The 19,217-nt window shown below is 39.2% G+C and overlaps 2 protein-coding genes across 5 annotated transcripts in view; one reads left to right on the forward strand and one right to left on the reverse strand.

Annotated features, from left to right (window-relative positions):
* LOC135204745 (zinc finger protein 300-like) overlaps positions 1–19,217 on the reverse strand; it is a 362,981-nt gene that overhangs the window by 281,130 nt on the left and 62,634 nt on the right. The gene's annotated exons all lie outside the window — the stretch shown is intronic.
* LOC135204742 (zinc finger protein OZF-like) overlaps positions 4,056–19,217 on the forward strand; it is a 569,882-nt gene continuing 554,720 nt past the window's right edge. For 2 of the 4 annotated variants that reach the window (XM_064234897.1, XM_064234900.1), the window contains exon 1: positions 4,056–4,514. The gene's annotated coding sequence lies outside the window, so the exon portion shown is untranslated. Of the gene's footprint in view, positions 4,515–13,273; positions 13,821–19,217 lie in introns of all 4 variants that reach the window. The other 2 variants (XM_064234899.1, XM_064234898.1) reach the window with 2 other exon arrangements.

Below are 19,217 nucleotides of genomic sequence, written 5' to 3' on the forward strand. Positions count from 1 at the left end.
CAGAGCAGAGCAGGTCATAGTCGTATGATAAGTACTTGAGTCTATTCTTGTCATTTATTATATAGTTATTTTAATAATCATGGTATCCTGATCTAAAAGACGTTAATGCTTCTATCAAGTCCGAGTGGACTTTTTTTTTTTTTTTCATTTTCGAGACTGAATTTGTGATGCTTTTCTTGTCTGATGGATTCTTTGCATCAAGTTCCTGTATTTCTTTCTGTTAGTTAAGTTCGTTTGTGCATCCGTTTGGTACTTGAAGTGTAATGGCGTGTTTGTTTGGTGTTGTCTCTCTTAACCAACAGGTGATTTGCTTGAAAAGCTTCACTACAGAATAATCTCCTGATAAGGATTGATTTTTTATTTGTAGGGTAATTAATACAGACAAAGCCCAATTCTTTTTTCTGGTGAAAATATCTGCTCTTTTTTTTTGTTTCGTTTTCTAATAATAAAAAAAGTCCAGCGTCGTATTTATTAGGTTTGCTCTTATGTTGTGTTTTGGATTTGGTGGAAGGACGATATGCTCTCTCTCTCTCCTCTCTCCCTCTCTTCGTCTCTTTTCTCTCTCTCGTCTCCTCTCTCTCTCTCTCTCCAGGGTGAGATCATAATTTATTAGCAATGTACTACAACCGTTCTGGTGTGGTAGGCGATAGGCTAATAAGTAGGCCTAACTGAACGATAAATTGGGTCATGTTTTAGGCGTGTTAAGAATGTGACGTACCATCATGATTATTCATTGCATTTCTCATAACGGAGCAGATTGGAATATGGAAATTAAAATCTTGAAAACAAAGATAAAACTCCTCTTTCTCTCTCTCTCTTTCTCTCTCTGCATCTTCTCCTCCTCTTCCCTCCTCTCTTCCTCTCCATCTCCTCTCGTTTTTGTCTTCCTCTCTCTCTTGTTTTTGGAATTGTGGATTTGCTCACCGGATGTTGGGTTTTATTCCATTGTGAATTAATGAAAAACTGGCAATTTTTTTAGTTTCTACTTAGGTACTATTCTCGTTTGGACCAATGTAGACCATAGAAGGGGGAAATTGTTTGTGACGGATTGTTCTAGGCCTGGAGTCAGTTTTAACGGTCTTTTAACATTTATCCGGGGTGCCATCGTTTACTACCCGATTATATTTTTTGCCCCCGTAGTCAGGCGCCTACATATGGTTGTTCACCATTTGGGAGACATCATTTATTTCCAAAATAAAGTCTTCTTATTTCTTGGTTTCGGTAGCTGCCGTTTGTCTTCAAAGCCCACAGGGACAAGATTTAGTAAAAGAAAAGACAAGACACTGTTACTTCACGTCATACATTATTCAAAATTTAGATCATAAAGGTTCAAAGTTGAAATTGCACAAAACACTTTAAAACCAACTTAAACAAAAAGCTTTAAATTCACGTAACACTAAGGACTACAACTTCGGTTGACCATTACTGTAAGGGCTTATAGTTGGTCAGTACTCCAAGACCAGAGAACCAGTGATGAGTACCACGCTACTAGTACAAGGCGACGAGGTTCAAGGAACTGAAAACAACAAAATATGCAAACTTACTAAAACTGTTTGATAGAAATTCCATTATAAAGAAAGATTTGACAATAATTTGAATATATGCAAATTTCAGTAAAGAAATAAACATACATCTGTAGTACTCTAAGTTACATCCAATATAATCAAAACGAATTTCCAAACAAGTGTTCTTAACACTTTGAAGACTTCTACTATGTCAGTCATCAAAAACCTTGATCCTAAAGAAACGTTTATTTCCAGAAACTCATACCTGTTACTGTGTAGTTCCAACACTGATAACTACCAGCACAAACAGTCTGTTCAAGAACTAGTCAACAACAATTAACATAAACGAACATATTACAGAAGTTACAATCCAAAATAGACTAAACAATGTTTACATGTAAAAACGGACACAAAATATCTATAACACAACCCTATTCACCAAGTTGAAAAACGAAACCTATTAAATAATTATATATGCAATTGGTTTCTATAAAAAGCTGTGTTTACATTCTCAGCCCTATAAACAAATTATTTGTTTATCAAAATCAACCATACCTATAAATGCAGGTGATATAAATAACATCTATAATAAATGCAATATACTCTCAAGCCCTTTAATCCACATAAAAGTAACTGTTATAATCATTGTTCCTCTCCTGCAAGGAGAAGAACAAGCTTTGAATGGGTCAATGGAGCTCTGGTGTTTGTGTGTTTAAGACTACACTTCTTACAAAACCAGTTCTGTCCTTTTCAGTGCTGATAACACGACTCATCATCCATTTGCTCCTTAACTGATTATCATCTTTTACAAGGACAATATCACCAGCCTGAAGGTACTGCTTTTCCTTGTTCCACTTCGGTCTCTCTTGTAATGTTGATAAATATTTTCTTCGCCATATAGGCCAGAATAAGTTGGCCAAGAATTGAACATAGCACCACCTCTGTCTCAGATACATATCACCTTTCTGAAAAACACCAGGTGGTGGCATCACAACAATTGATTTCTGTGTGAGAAGCTGTGCTGGACTAAGTGGTTGTAAGTCATCTGGGCTGTCACTGACTGTGGTCTAAGGACGGTCATTCACTATAGCCTCAACTTCTGTGAGAAGAGCGCAGTAACTCTCATCATCCAGTCGTCCAGCATGTTCTTTGAAGAGAGGAGTCAAGAACCTTCTCACAGTTCTAATCTGACGTTCCCACACACCTCCCATATGACTAGCTGTAGGGGGATTGAAGGTCCAGCTGATGCTTTCTTTTGCGAGGAAAGCCCTGATCTAATCATTTATCTCTTGCAGTGACTTCCTCAACTCCTTCTCAGCTTCATGAAAGTTTGTCCCATTGTCACACCAAGTCTTCTTTACATTTCTTCTGCTAGAAACAAACCTTCTTAAAGCATTTATGAAGGACAGTGTGTCTAAGGAATTGGCTGTCTCCGTATGAATTGCTCTGGTAGACAAACAAGTAAATAATACTCCGTACCTCTTCCTGGTTTGCCTTCTTTTAAATCAGCCATCTTCTGGTTTAGAACCGAGTTTCTCATTTTTCTACAAATGACACATCTTTGTAGAACCTGGCGGACACTTACATTAGTATGGATAACCCAGTAAAGATCTTTTGCTATCACATGGGTGCGTCCAGCATGAGCTAATTTTTCATTATGTGCAATGAATAATCAAAGTGGTGATATGACTCAGTCTAGGTAATATCGTTGGATGCTTCTCATCATCTGAAATTTCTGCTTTGGAGAGCAGTCCATTAACGTGAGGAAAACTTGTCTTGAGGATCAATGAAGGATCTAGTTTATAAATACTACTGCTGCTACAAAGTCATCTGCCCCTTGACCCTTTGCTTTTTTGCAAGTGTCTCTTCCTCACCCAAAGCTTTCTTCTGGATATATCTGATAACTGCTTTTCCAGCAGCATCTAATTCATCTGCTGTAATTGAACCATTGAGTCTAGTTTGTTTCTCAGATTTCAGTATGAAAAAAAGACTAATACACAGCAACAGCCTTCCTCAACCGATGCCATGAAGAATAATACTTAAGAAACTTATCAACAGCATTTCCCTCCTCATCTTCTGGATGTACTGTAAAAGTTTTAGATCCTTCCAATTCAACATCATCTTAGGGCATGTCATTTTTCCACAGCTCCTCTGGTCCTCTAAGAAAATATGGGCCATCAAACCAAATGTCACTGTTCAGCATTTGCTGACTTGTGAAAGCTCTTGATGCAATATCAGCAGGATTCTCTTTACTCTGAACATATCTCCACTGTTCATTTTCAGATAAATCCTTAATTACTATCACTCTATTTGCAACAAAGATAGGAAGCCTTTTACTATCACTAAAAATATAGTGAAGAAGTGTTGTAGAATATGTGTGATAGAATGTCTGGTCCAATGTAATCTGCAGCTCTTTCAAAGTGTGTTGTGCTAGATTTATGGACACCACTGCAGCTGTCAATTCCAGTTGGGGTATGGTTGTTGCCGTTTACAGCCCATCCTTCAATCTCTGAAATGAAGTAATTAGCTGCGGTTGTTCCCAGTATTGCCTTTGGGGGATGGCACTCTATACCTACACTGAGCCATCGAAATTTGAATTTAGGCTGCCATACATGTGGAAACGTTAGCAACATAATTACTGGGTAAGTATATACAAGACCTTATTTTATTATAAAGATATCATATTTTTAGTTTAACAGTTTGGAAATTTAACCTATACAGAACTTGTGTTTTCAGATTCATACAGGGACACAGAAGACAGGAATGGGAAAAATTAAATTTGTTCACACATGTTTAGCACTGCATTAGTCTAACATTTGCACTGAATTTGTAAGTGCTAAGTGTCCAATATCATTGGTACTGTATTGTGTATAGTAAACTTCTATGTGTTAATGAATATCACTTCTCTTTGCCACAGATAACCTGTTTTGTTATAAACGATCACTGATAATCTATGAAGGAACATGTTTTCTTCGTATCGAATTAATTTTCTTCAATAACATACTCTAGGTAAGTGATATAGAAGTGAAGTAATTGCAATAAGAGAGAATGTCCCTAAATTATATTGAATCTTGAATCACTTAATGAAACAATTGCATTGTTGAAGACTCAGGCTATGAGTTATTCACGATGCACTGACTGACATTTATGGCAGCTTTCATATTGTTACTTTGAGCTTTTGTTTTAAATGTTAACTTACCACAAAGTACAAATAATCTGTTGTTCCTACACAATGCACAAACCCTCGGCCTTTATCATAGGAATTGTCTTCAGCAAAGCTGGACATTACCATTAAACTTTTAATAAGGTTGTTTGGCAGTTAACTAATGAATGACCGGGTGGGAATCCCACCCTACTAGTCGGTAGAGTGTCACTTTACCTTCAGCTGTGGATGTGCTGCACGCTGCCCTCATCCCTGCTTGCCGTTTGCTTCACTTTGTTTGCTTTGCTAAACATTGCTCCTTCCTGGTGCAGTTAATATTCTTTTTTATTCAAAGGTCTTACCAAGCAGTTATTGAGCTGTAGGATCCCTACCACAGCAAACCAAAATTCAGACTTTTGTGGTGGCATCACCATCGCTAGTGTAGGTGGCAGGTAACCGCCCACTTCCGGTAAACAGGTATGACAACACCAAACCCCTCAATTTGATTTTTGCCGGCTTCCATGAAACATCGGTCGTTTTTTCACTTACCTGTGATTCTGTGACATACTATTTCAGTGTGGCTTTGTTTACTTCAATTAGCTTAGCTATTTTTATTATTTTTACTGCCATTTATTTTCAAAATCTCAGATTCTAGTTCATTTGGGGTTTGGTTTTTGCGCCATTGGGTGTATGTAAAACTAGACTAGTTAAGGAGATTTATGATTCCCACTCTAGATGCACTAAATGTCAGGGTCGTTTAACTGAGAGTTAACATGTTCTGAGTGTCAGGAAAGGGAGGAGGAAAAATGGAAACTATGCATTTTTCATGCTGAGAAAATTGCTAAAGATAGAAAGAGGAAGCAGCCCCTAGAGCTGAAAGTAAGACTATACAAACCCTCTTTTCTTTACATTGGGAATTAATTTCTACATAGGCTAGGATACGGCCATTAAATTCTTGAACAGGGTGGTTAGGCAGTAACTACCACCCGGTAGGTGGGTAGACCCACCTGCCCAGATGTAAACACTCCACTTTGATTTCGGCTGTCTTCCAATAAAGATGTATGTTGAGCTCTTGCTGACTAGCTGTTAATAACGATTTTCGCAGTGGGATTTTTCATTTATTATTATGAATATATACTTTATATATATATATATATATATATATATATATATATATATATATATATATATATATAATATATATATATTGCATTTGATGTTGAAAATTAATTGACTTGTAATTAATATACAAATGCACTTTTTGTGATAGCCTTGCTAGCCACCTTTCTACTTTGTGTTAAAGGTTGACAACAAGGAATTGCCTACACCCTTATTACATATTAAATATTTTTGCCCTTTAATGTCAGGGCGAGACAGTGTATTCATATGAAATTTGCGCTTACACTTTGGACATTACCTTACCAAAGGGAACTTCGGAGGTTTGTCCTTTGTTTTTCTTCTGGTATTTCCTCTTCTCTTTCGTCAGCTTATTGGACAAAGAGAGAGGGGGTCGTGTGGTGTTGGTGTTTGAGGGATCTCATTTCGGAGGGCGGAGGAGTATCCTTCTTTTTGTAATCATATTTTCTTTATTTTACAGGCTAACAGAGGTGATAGTTGATTACAGCTGTGGATGGTTGGATATCTCTTCGTGTTGGCTCTCCTAACCTTGGACTTGTACCTGTAACTAGTAGCATGCTGTGATATTGGTCCTCGAGTGTGTGTACTGTTCCTCTGCTGGAAATCATATTCATTTGCTGCTTTTATCCTGGAGTTTCATCACTGGACAGCGCCTTTGCAACTGCCCTGTGATTATTAAATCTACTTCTGCTGGTAAATGTGCCTCATACTGTAGAAGTAGTTTTGCAGAATTTGGAGAAGTCGAGGAGGGAGAGAGCTCGTCAAGTGTAGTCATCTTCCTATTTGTAATCATCATATTTTCTTCAACCTCCACTCCTTCGACCTTTAAGGCTCCCTGCCGAAGAAGGAGAAGGTAGTCTCCCCCTCTAAGAAGTTTTGTCATGGAACTTCTTAGGATCTGCCTCCTCTGTTGTTCATTGGCTAGCTTGTTCCTTCTGGAACAGGAACTGTCACACTGTCCCCAGGGTCTAGCATGTTGGGAGCTGTAGAAGTGCAAACTTCAGCTCACACTTCTGCTGCCAGTCCTAGAGGTTCTGCCCCTAAGACTAGATCCATGTCTGGTGCTCATTCATGAGATTCCCCGAGTGCATGCAAATCTACGGATTCATGTGCATCTAGAGTCAATGACAGAGTTCGCTAACCGTCACGATTCAGGCACTGAGTGAAAGAAAGGAATTAGTCACACAGGTGACCCATGCCTTGCCGGTGAGCACTCTCATGGTGATGCCTTGGTACCCAGGTTGACATAACAAGTTACTCTTCCTATCTACCTGATGCTGTTATGTAGTAGCAATGAATAAACAAGTTAAGTGATAGTTTATTTGTCTCTCTCTCTTTTAGGCTAAATTTTGGCATGCAGTTCCCCAAAGCTTTTCCTACCTCTAACTAAAAGAAAGATGGCAGCCAGAATTTTGTTTTACCCCTAAGAATAGATACAGTAGTACCTCAGACTTCAAGCTTAATCTGTTCCAGAAGGCTGTTTGAAATACAATATGTTTGGAATATATGAAACAAATATCCCCCTAAGAAATTAGGGGAATCAGGATAATTCGTTCCAGTCAACCCAAAAAGTCCCCCTTTTTTCCATTATCAATGTGTTCAAAAGTTAATTGAAGAGAGTTAATTAAGTAATAAAACAGTACATTATATGATTTCTGTACTAGACTCGCCCATATTGAATTATCCAGTACTGACAATTTAACCAGTTTTGATGTAACATCTTTATTTACTAAAGTTCCAATTGATGACTTATCTCCCTTGTATAAAAAAAATTGTAAGTTCACTTTTACTGGTAATTTATGAACGAAAATTTGGTATGGCTATGGGTAACCCTCTTTCGCCACTTTTGTCTAATATTTACATGGAGTTCTTTGAGTCTAGACTTATTCCAAGAAATTTATTCACTAAGGAGTTTTGTGTAAAATAGGTAGATGACTGTTTTTGTATTGTAAAAGAAAATGTAAGCATTCCTGAGTTCTTGCATACAATTAATAATCTTGTACCATCTGTAAAAGTCAACAACGAATTTAAATCACCATCCTGGATTGTCCCTTTAGCCTCTTTCCTTGTCTCTTTTGCTTAAAGAACACACCACCCAGAATAACAAACTGCAACCCTGGCCCCCATTTCTGTTTTTGAATATAAAGGTCTGTCATCTTCTTCTATACTCAGTGTGAACTTGAAAATGTAGAATAAACTACAAAAGTCTTTGTTCCAAGTCCCCAGTATTCACTCATCTTTCTACCATGGATTTAAGGATATTCTCAAGCACGTGTTCCTTCATACTACATTGGATATATATATATATATATATATATATATATATATATATATATATATATATATATATGTGTGTGTGTGTGTGTGTGTGTGTGTGTGTGTGTGTATGTGCATGTATGTATACACAGTATATATCTAAATGTCTGAATCTTGGAAGAAAGCAATAAAGTTTGTTTTGCTTCATTGTATGCTTGGCAGTGCAAACCACCTTCCTGAGCACTTGATGCTGTTTGTTCTGCTCCAAACACCCTTCAAACCAAAATTACTGAATCATAACGAGGTCTTATTGCGGTACTCCGTGTATCCCCACAAACAAACTATCAGTAGCAAAGGGGTTAAGTGGTCATTTGCCTGATACATACACCTTCTTGGCTGTCTTCTATCAAAGGTATCATCCTCTACCAAACCTCTTCTGTTTATGTCTTCCTTCACTTTATCTCACCATCTAATTCTTTGTCTTCCTCTCAATCTTCTTCCTCTAACAGGTTCCTCCCAAGCCCTCTTTACTCCCTCCTCGTCATCTGTCCTCAACACATGGCCCATACCATCTCAATCGTGACACTCTTATCACCTCTGTAATCTTTACTAAGCCTGCCCTTCTTCTTACTTCAGCATTTTCCAATCTCTCAAGCAGCGATATTCCCATAATCCACCTCAGCATTCTCATCTCTGCTCTCTCTAGCTTTACTCCCTGTTTTCTTCTTAGAGCCCATGTTTCTGCTCCATACATTATCACTATGTCTTACCACTGTGCTATAGATCTTGACTTTCAACTTGATTGGTATTTTCTTATCATATACTACTCCAGTTACCTCTCTCCCCTTCCACCATGTAGCTTTTATCTTACTGTCAACTTCAGCCTCACATCCTCCCTCTTGGCTTAATGTAGATCCTAAGTATTTAAACTTTTCCACCTGTTTTATAATCAAGCCTCTTCTTCCTTGTATTACTATACTGCCTGTATCTACCCTACTGCTCACCAAAACTTCTGTTTTATTCACATTCACCTTTAAGGTACCCCTCTCTTAAGACTCCTGCCACTCTCCAACCCTGCTCTGTAAGTCTTCCATATTTCGGCAGTAATCACCAGATCATCAGCATACAACAACTCCCACAGCTCTTCATTCCTGATCTCTTCACTTAACACACCCATGACCAGCACAAACAAAAATGGGCTCAATGATGACCCTTGTGTATTCCAACACTAACTCCAAAGTTTTCTGATTCCCAACTGCTGTTATTACTTTTCTTGGACTTTCCTCTTCCTCAGACACCAAAACAACACTTCTCTTGAGATTTTATTGTATGCTTTCTCTAGGCCAAGACCTCAAGGATGCATATTTTCAAATACCCATCCACCGGTCCTCTTCCAAGTACCTGTGCTTAATCTTTGATTCAGAGCACTTTGTTTCGGTCTCTGAACCGCTTGCTGCTTGTTTGTCCTTGTTCAGTTTGGCCCATGGGCCATTTCACCTTGGATAGGTCTTTTGAGTTATCTCAATGATTAGCTAGTCCTGGCAAGATCTTGGTCATAGTTGCTCCTGGACATAGACTGATTTCATGTGTTTTGTCAGGACCTTTGTGTAGCAATCAATTTGAGAAGTCTGATCTTACACCCAAGCAGAGGGTAAAGTATCTCATATCCGGCCATGCTGACAGATGTGAAGCAGCAAGAGCCTACCCCTCAGACTTGCATATTAGCAAGTTCAGAGAAGCAATGCAGTTCTTCCTGTCTCAATAGGAAGAACCAGCCTGGCAGTAGCAAGTCATTCTCGGTCACCCGTCATCCTTGCAGAAGCTGATCCCTCATGAGCAGCTTCACCTTTGGTCTGTTCAGTGGAGAATGAAGGAGTTTTGGTCTCCCATTAGGGACTCCCCATTCTACCTGATTCCTTTCTCGGAGGAAAAGGAAGGACTTATCCTGGTGGTTAGACGACAGGAACATTGTAATAGTAGTGCATTAGGCACTCCCAATCCGGAGATGCTTCTGTTTTTTAATACATCAACCGAGAGAGAGGATGCACACCTTGAAGAGTTGCTGGTTTCGTACGCCTTCCCGTCAATATTCTGGATCTCAAGGTGGTATATCAACAATGCAACTGTACAGTAATGGTGTAAGTCAACAAGTAGGTAAATTGCTTTCCCTTCAGCTCCACATGGTGGTGGTGCAGGTTCACGAGTGGACGGCAGCACACTCAGTAGATCTGTCAGCCAGGTAAATCCTGGGGAACCAGAACAGAGCGGCAGACGAGCTCAGTTGCCAGGGTCCAGACATAGGGACAGAATGGTCCTCTACACTCAAGACATCACAGAAAGATTGTTCGATTTTGGGGGGCTTATCAGGTATAGGCCTCTTTGCAACCTGGCATAATGGAAAGCTCCTGGTGTTCTGTTCTTTTGTGCCGCACCCAGTGCCGGCAATAGGAGAGGCTTTACAACACACATGGGACAATCTCCAAGGCCTACGCTTTTCCTCCATTTTGTCTGATTTATTGGGTGATCAACAGGGTCATGAGCACCCCAAATCTCAGGATGCCCCTGCTAGCTCCCAAGCGGCCACATGCCAAGTGTTATTCAGACCTGCTAGCTCTAGTTGAGAGAACTGTCACTTCATGCCTGGAGACTATCCACCATCTCTTGTGAGCAAGAGGTTTTTTCTCATCACACAATGACCAAAATTTCTGGATACCTTTGTAAATCTTCAGCGGCTGTGTACTAGGGGAAATGGGTCGTCTTCGGTGATTGGTGTCATTGATGGGGTATCTCTCCGGTAGAATCTCCTCTTCAGCAGGTAGCAGACTTTCGTGTCTTTCTTTGCTGTCACAGTTGTCAGGAGCTACAGAGCTGCCCTTAGACTAATCCTTTGCTTAAAGGGTGCCGATTTCTCTTCCTTGTGGAGATCTCTATGCTGTTGAGATGCTTCAAACAGGTTTGCCCTCCCAGGGAATTCAGTCCCCCTGAGTGGGATGTGACTCTTGCCTTACGGAGCCTGACTTGTGCACCCTAGCCTTTACGAGAGTCGTCAAACAGGGATCTGACCTTCAAGATTGTGTTCTTGCTTACCCTGGCATTGGCAAAGAGATTTGGTGAACATCATGGACTTTCTTTCGATGTTGAACACTTGAAGGGATGAGGATCTGCTCTAATTTGTCCAAGAATTTGTAGCAAAGACTCAGAATCCGTCAGTCCCCGACATCAGATTCAAGTTCTTTTCGATCCCCTTCCTAAATAACTTTACTGGTAGTGATCAAGACAATATGCTACTGTGTCCAGTTCGAGTGTTGTAGTACTATCTAGAGATGTTTTGACATCTCTGTCCTCAATGTTGATGACTCTTTGTTAGTATTGGTTCGACCAAGGAAGACGTGTCCAAGAAAATGGTTTCTTTCTGGATTCATTAGAAAATCAAAGGAGCATACTACTCTACTTTTGATGAGGTAGATAGGAGTACTTTCTGAGTAAGGGTTGGGGGCATGGTCTGTCCCTCGCATTCTGGAAGAAACTGTCGGTTCCAATAGTACTAAGGGTGGGAGTGTGTTCATGAAAGACCATATTCACATCCTTCTACCTTCGGGACGTTGCCCATGGGTCCATGGACACCTTTTCCTTCCTGTGGTGGCTGCTCAACAAGTTGTGTAGCTCACCCAGCTCCCCTAGAGGGACAGGTAGTATCTCGCCTAAGGTGTTCTGAGTTACAAAAAGAGAGTGTGAGTGAGTGACTGGCCTCATCCTCCCTTTCCTTTTTTTTATACCCTTCCTTGCCTGTAAGGCAGAGGGAAGGTTGGTGAATCGTCACATGCTGAATGGGCGTGCGATGCAGGTGAGCTACATAACTAAATACTGTACCTTGTCTATAATCTAGAAGTCTGTAGATTAATAGATGAATGTCTATCTCTCTAGCAAAGGGAGAGAGGGGCTGACAATAAAACAAAACACTAAAGGTTCATTCAAAAGTTTTTGAATTAATGAAGCTATACATTACATGCCCATTAATTCGAAAGGCCCAGAAGTCTGACAGCTGAACATCACATAAGCTCAACATGTCAGTTATTTCTTTTTTTTTCTTTTTTTTTTTTTTGGCTTCTTACCTTTAAGTGATACAGTTTTACTTAAATTTATGTTTGATTCTTTCATATATACTTTTGCTTGCATCACCCAGGGGGCTTTCTTATTGTCATACTGATTCATGGTTATCTCGTATAGGAGCCTATTTCCACCACTCTCAAGAGGATGTCTCAGATAGAATAGTTTATTCTTCATAGCATCTCTTGAGTGGTAGGATACAGGGTTACCGCAAGTCGGCACATCACCGAGAAACTAACTCTGCACCGGGTAGAGTTGCTAAGCATTGTTATTTTGCTACACTAACTAGATAAAATAGTCACCCTAGTTATATTAACCTCAATTTTACCAGTATATGAGTTGGGTTTACTAATTATTTCTTTTTAGAGTTAGATTTTCCCCTTTCCGGAATTCAGTTGCTTCATATCTTTTGAAACAAAGTAACTTTAATGATAGTAAAATTTAGAATTGAACGAGATCCTCAGACAGCGTTCAGTCTTGAATCTGATTTATTACATGCCATATATATATATATATATATATGTGTGTGTGTGTGTGTGTGTGTGTGTGTATGTGTGTGTGTGTGGTGTGTGTGTGTGTGATTATGCCTCACAACAAGTGTCACAAGGACACAGGGTCACCTCCTGCCTCCAAGATATTTTTCATTCAATAATTATTCCATAATCATTGTCTTCGGGGGGGGGGGGGGCATTTGTAAGGTTTGTACCTTTTACCATTCTATAGAGCGTTCCGCGGCCTTTCCGTCAATGAATAACACATGTAATTCCATTATTTGTACGCCTTAATATATTTAAATGTATTTTTGTAAGAAAACACAAATCTACTGTCTCAGAGTCATTTCTGCTCCAACCCAGTTCGTCTGTAAATAAATCACTACGGGCTGCTCTTGAGCAAGACCCCGTGCTGGCATAAAGCCAACTTAATCTTAAACAACAACAACATAAATAAATCATCAGTACCCAGCTACCTGTCTTAATATCTGGTCCTCACATAGTCCCTAACTAGTTGTCGAAGAAAATTCGCGACAGTTCTTATCATCATTTATCTTAAAACTTAATTAAATAAATTATCTATATATTTTTAATATTTCTCCAATGATTACATCTAAATTTTTCCTTTTCATCAGTTAGGTTTGATCAAAACATCAAATTCAACATAAACCACGAACGAGAAGTCCTGAGGAGACGACGCCCAAAACGTAAACAAACCGCCATAACCTGAATTCATTATTTGCCTTAATAATTACCATTAAATTACCCAGTTCATTAGTAAATAATCTAAAATTTTAGTTATATTCCCAACGATTGCTTACAATTGTCCACCAATTAACTTATTAGAATGAATGAAAACAAGCGAAACCACTTCTAAACCAGAATCACAAACATAAACACTGTCAAATAAAAGACGCCCAAAATGTCAACAAACTGACGCCATTGACTTCCTCAGTAGCTTAGCTGCCTAACTTCTATTCAAACGTCTTTTATCTTCTATAATAGTTGCCGTCTTAATCATCGAGACAATTCATAATTAAGCGTAGTAGTTGATCAATTGCAAATATAACTGATAAATAGTGTAATAGTGTGTGCCTAAAAGGACCGTGAGAGCCAGGAATGAAGAGTGCAAGTGGTGTCTCGGGCTTAGCCCTAGAACGTCAATCAGTCAATCATAAGTAAGTAAGTATGGGATGGACGACCTTTGCTTCGGTGAGTTATAGATGTTTATAGGTTGTATCACTAACTTCTAGAGTCATGTTAGTACTCCTAGGTTACCCTAAAGACCTTAGCCTTCTATGGGGTCTTAACCTAAGACTGTCCAAATGAAATGAATTACTGTATTTTATGATGATATCTCAAAGATTCACTCAAAGGCTAATGTTAAGATTAGGCTATACCTAAGTTTCTGTAGGATCTCATTACTGTAGGCTACAGGATGCCTGTATCCTGTATCCTGGCCTACTTTATGCTGAGAGTGTCTGGTTCAGTGATACTGTATGATTTATTAATGATTTCACGGAAAGTTGGGTATTTCTACAGAAGCAGTCCGCACGGACTGCAAGGAATGTAACCACAGATACGACATCCACTAGGGATTGGGGGCCGTCCAATGTATTTCGCCGTGTTTAGTACTGGCCCCTGGGGGGTTAATTACAGTCGTCCGAATAAGTATTACTTAAAATTCTTGTTCAGTAGGTGAAACTGCATAGAAAAACCGCAACTGCCATAGTCTAGGCCGCCGCGGATAAGTACCCTAGATCTACCGAAAGTTTAGGTACGGCAATTTAATCTATAACCCTATAGCCTAGGGTAGGCTATAGCCCTATGTCCTAGTTTACTTTTTCAATTGGTTTAAAGATGAGAGTAGAGAAGGATTTATGCTACAAAATGACTGGTGTAAATTGCGTCTTTCACCAGTTTTTTGTCGTTTCTTTTTGCAGGTATTCTCCAAAAAACCCATCGATTGTTGGAAAAATGGCATCTCGAATGTAGCCTAACCTACACTGGTAATCAGTACAGTGGAGCCATCGTCATCGCGTGGCTCAGCCTTATTCACTTGATATTCATTGGTGAAACAAGAATACAATTGCATCTTTAAGCATACCATTCAAAAGATTGAAGTTGTGTCAACATAATGTGATATATGAAAGAGCCATACAAACTAAAATAAGCATGTGAAGTCTGAAAAATATGTTTACAAGGCAGTTTTGAAATCCAATACGGCGGCAACCGCATGACGTGCCGTTCATAACCATAGCCAAGCCACCATCTTTCCCAGCCTTCTCAGCACTCATTTGAACAATGTTAGCATATATATGTAACGTTTATTGATCTTACTCAAGATTGCAGTTGTAATCATCACAATAAAGCAACATTTTGTTGCCTATATTAGTGAAAGTATGAAACTTCTTATTCCCAGGGTCATGGTTTGAACTGAAATTCATTTTTACCTTATAATCGGTGGTTTTATCCTTACTACCATCACAACTGAAACTCCACAGTGCTTATTTGATTGTAATTATACACATTTTGTTCTTAATTCACTCCAAATTGCACTTGAACTACGTTGCTGTTCCTGGTTCCTAAGCGCTCACTCCACAAACATAGTTACGGGCAGCACACGAGTAACGGTTTATGAGGTGCAAAGGTTTAATCCCCTAATTGTTTACTTTACTCATTATTTAGTTTAACTTTACTTTGTTACTTCAAAATGTTTATTTAATTCATGTTTATTATCCCTTTTCTGCAACCAAATTAACCCCGAAAAATTACAGATATTTCTGAAGTACATACGAGCAGACTACATCGAAATGACTCATCGTTGCCAATTTAGTGGAGCTTTGAATACGCGGATGCATTTACAAATGTTTCCATGAATTCTAGTTGTCATAGTAATGCAATAATGATAAAATTGCTCTAATATGTATATATACTACAAATAGATATGCTAATGTCATTTATTTCCCTGGTTTTGTGCAAGTCTTATACCCAGTTTGGAGGGTAAACACATACCAATTGGCAACCTGATAAACAATTGAAGAGCGCGAAGAACGCCGTTGGTACCGTTCACAAGCAAAACTGTTGATATTTTAGTCAGGAATCTAGTTACTTTTTCAATAACGAATATTTTCAAATTAATAATCATGAATATGTAAAAATATTTATGCAATTCGTGACCTTCATCTGCCGTTTAACATTTATTTAAATAATTATCTAGTGCACGCTTCTTCTTCTACCAAAAATCATAGTTTCCTTATAAAAAGTAGTGGTTGGAAGTCGTTTTTACAATTTTTGTGAAGAAAGTGCCCCAGCATCTATGGGTACAAGGGGTGTGCGGATTTAGCACATGGAATGGGAAGTTTATTGACACAAGCGACTCCGCAACCATCGAGATGGCGTCAATCTTCTAAATATTCCGAGTTGTAAGTAAAAATTTCGAAAGTGTCATGGAGGTAGTGTGCACTGCGTATGGCCAGACTTTTCATTACCCTCCGTTTAATCTTAAATTATGACCTTAATTTCTAACTTTGGAGAAAATACTTACTTCGAAAGGAGAGTAGAGGTATCGAGCTCCTCCTCTCACCACCAGCAACTCATGACTGATGACCATCTCCGGTGTCAGGACGTGTTAAAGTACTTTTTTGGAGGGTGGCTTGAAACGCAGTAGTCAGTGGTTCGGCTAGTCCAGTAAGTTGTTTACCCTATATGGTAGCCTAGCCTACACTACACAGTAGACTCTATACATATGTGGTATACTTATTCGTTCAATGCAGATTGACTTAATGATAATTCAATGCAAAGAGAAATTAACATTAACAAGAGTTTGCCTAGCATATACTGTGGTATATTGTATACATATACAGTAGCCCAGTCTACAGTATACTATATACTACAAGTACAATAAAGTAATTATTAATATCAGCTAATTCTGGAGGTTCATTACATTCTGATCATATGATGATTCAGTATAAAAAGAAATTAAATATGAAAAGAGAATCTGATCATATGATGATTCAGCATAAAAAGAAATTGAACACAAAACGCAAATCAGATTCGGTCTGACTGTCATAATTGAACAGTGTAAGGCTGCTGATGGCTACCATATAATTATAAAATAGAAATGTAAGGCATATGCATCTTTTACTTGAATCTGTATCCAATAATATTGTATGTGTTATACGCAAAAAGCTATCCAGCTGAATGTTACTCACTCGCTGTTCATAGACTGCCGCAGGTCCAATCATTCACGGCCGACATTCCTTGTGATGACGTCATAGCATGCCACGTGTACGTAACACGTGATACATGCGCACAGATTATATAACGGATATACATATACAACATTATTTTTTTAGCTGCATATCTTACTTTATATGCAGAAACACTAACAGTATGTATTCTCATAGTACTGTATTATAAAATAATAACATAGTGGTCATTGTTTTGGTTTGAAAATCAGCTCATGGCGAATGAGTTTATCTCGCCGTACTTAACTCAATTCTGAGTGAATTTTTTCTTGTTTCTAGTTAGCATAAATGAACATCTAGATACTTTACTTATATGGAACAAGGTCATTTTTTGTTATACGACGTGCTTTTAAGTTGAAGTAAGGGTTGACTACGTCTATTTGTGAACTAAATTATTTTTTTTTAATAAATTGTGTTGGGGGCATGTTTATTCTATAAAAAATTTGATTCCGTTCACTTTTTTCCACTTGATTTCATTGTGATAAGAACGTTACGTACCTTATCTTTTATTGGTGTGATAACAACAGTGAAATGTGTTTTTTCATGCCAGGTAGTAAGTTTACGGTAGTTTGTTCCGACACGTAATACAAACCTTCAGTCCTTTAACATATGGAATGTACTTACGGCGTAGCTGGAATTACAGCCGTTGAAACTTGAACAAGGTGGTTAGGCAGTAACTACTGTGGGGCAGGCTAGCCTGCCCAGATGTAAACACTCCACTTTGCTTTCGGCCGTCTTCCGATGAAGATGTGTGTTTGTGAGCTTCGGCTGACTGGTCGTTGATCTTTTTTCCCGGTGGGATCCTTTTGGTTTAATTTTTTTTTATTTGAATAATTATGCATATACGGTGTTTGATATTAATACTTAACAAAGGTTTGTCCTTGGTTTTTCAATTAATATACAAACCCACTTTTTGTGATAGCCTTTGTAACCGCCCCTCTACTTATGTTAAGAGTTGGCGGCTAAGGTATGCCAACATATTATTTACATTCTTTCGCCCTTTAACTCGGGCTCAGACCTGCATGAGGACGAGATATGTATTTATCGTGAGGATGAGACATATATTTAATGTAAGTGATATTGATCCTGTAACGGGACATGTATTCATCCGGAAATTACGCTTACGCCTGGGAATTACCGAGGGAACTTCAAAGGTTTGTCCATGTTTTGTTGTTATGGTAATTTCTTTCCACCTTCTTCCTTTCACTTACTATCGGAAGAAAGTTGAAGGATGGGCGTGCGGTGTTGATGTTGGGGGATCTCCTCTCACTTTGGAGGGCGGTGCCCTTGGATGTGTGAGGAGTATCCTCATTACAGGCAGTCCCTGGGTTACGATGGGGGGTCTGTTCTTGAGACGCGCTGTAACCCGAAAATCGTCGAAAGCCGGATCATAAAAAATACTAAGAAAACCTTACTTTAAATGCTTTGGGTGCATTGAAAACTATGTAAACTGCATTCTTATTGCATTTTTCATCAAAAAAATCTTCAAATATTGATTATTTTGCATGTTTGGTGTCATATTTCTTCTGCCGGATGAGCATTGTAGGCGTCGTAACCCTGGAACATGCGCTGTAACCCTGGAAATAATTTCTGACGAATATAATTGAAAAGCGCCTTAACTTCGGAACGTTGTAAGCCGAACCCGTCGTAACCCGGGGACTGCCTGTACTTTAATATTTTTTTCCTTATTTTACAGACTAGTGGTGATTGTGTTTTCAGCAGTATTAGTTGGATGCTCTTTGTATTGGTTATCCTAACTTTGGAATTGTACCTATGACTCGTAGCATGTTGTGTACCGATCCTCGAGTGTGTGTACTGATCCACTGCTGATAATCATATTCATTACCACTACTACCCAGGAGTTATGTCACTGGACGAAGCTGTCGCGCTGCCCTGTGAGGTTTATCTACTCCTGATGGTAGAAGTCTGGCAGAAGGAGGAACCGAAGAGGAAGAGAGCTCGTCAAGTGTCGTCATCCTCCTCTTCAAGATCATCATATCTTCATGCCTCCTCCCCTTCAGCTTTTAAGGCTTTGCCGTAAAAGAGAAGGTGGTCTCCCCCACTAAGAAGTCTCATCACGGGACTTCTAAGGGTCTGTCTTGCTCCGGTGAGACAGGTGGGTCTTCCGCTGGTCCTCCCGTTCCTTCGAGAATGGGGCCCGTCTCTCCTTCCTCAGGGAGGAAGCAGACGGGGACCATGGAGGTACCGGCCACCACTGGTATCTCCTCTCCCGGTTCTGAAGGTTCCACCTCTGGACCGGGAACCGTCTTGGCTGCCCGCTTGCGAGCATTACCGAGTGTACAGTCACCTACAGGTGACTGTGCAGCCA

This window comes from Macrobrachium nipponense, chromosome 47 (genome assembly GCF_015104395.2).
Source record: "Macrobrachium nipponense isolate FS-2020 chromosome 47, ASM1510439v2, whole genome shotgun sequence".
Classification (NCBI taxonomy): domain Eukaryota; kingdom Metazoa; phylum Arthropoda; class Malacostraca; order Decapoda; family Palaemonidae; genus Macrobrachium; species Macrobrachium nipponense.